At 33.3% G+C, this 558-nt stretch overlaps 1 long non-coding RNA gene across 1 annotated transcript in view; it reads left to right on the top strand.

Annotated features, from left to right (window-relative positions):
* The window catches only part of LOC102594565 (uncharacterized), a 2,012-nt gene extending 1,460 nt beyond the window's left edge, over positions 1-552 (top strand). The window contains exon 3 of the long non-coding RNA XR_001473624.1: positions 415-552. This is a non-coding gene — a long non-coding RNA (uncharacterized lncRNA). The remainder of the gene's footprint in view (positions 1-414) is intronic.
* The last annotated feature ends 6 nt before the right edge of the window (positions 553-558 follow it).

The raw sequence follows: 558 nt of genomic DNA, 5'->3' as shown, positions 1-558 counted from the left end.
AGAACTACAGGTTCTATCTCAGTACATTAATATCCAGTGAATTAAAATTTGCTTGAAGTCTCAAATATTTATGGATGTGTGGGTTGACAACTTGAGCTTTAGGATCTTTCCATTGAGACATCCAAGTATTGTATGATACAAACTGATTTCATCAAAAAGGAAATGAAATTAGGGATCAAATTACTTTTATGAATAGGTTGGAATAGATAAATTTCTTGTCTGTCTGTATTGTCTTAAGTTAGGATGCTGTATTTCCTCTTTATTTTATTTTTTTGCTTTCCAGTTTTATTCCAATTACTTTGCTGATTACACAGTTGTAACCTATCTTGCTTGCATAGAAATTTCTTTTTATAAGTCGTTAAAGTCAGATGTGATAATTTTGGCCAATCCGTTTGCTCCTTGGTAATTGATTAGGAAGGAATCAGAGTTCATTGAAGAAATTCTTCAACTCATTGAGGATAAATTGAACCGCACAATATCAAGTGTTGCACCTTACCTGGTTGGGATCAGTTCACGGGTCAAAAATATCATTTCATGGTTGCAAGACGGATCACATGA

Source organism: Solanum tuberosum, unplaced genomic scaffold (genome assembly GCF_000226075.1).
Source record: "Solanum tuberosum cultivar DM 1-3 516 R44 unplaced genomic scaffold, SolTub_3.0 scf00105, whole genome shotgun sequence".
NCBI lineage: Eukaryota > Viridiplantae > Streptophyta > Magnoliopsida > Solanales > Solanaceae > Solanum > Solanum tuberosum.
The sequence above is the reverse complement of the archived record's forward strand: the minus strand, read 5'-3'. Positions and strand labels throughout refer to the sequence as shown.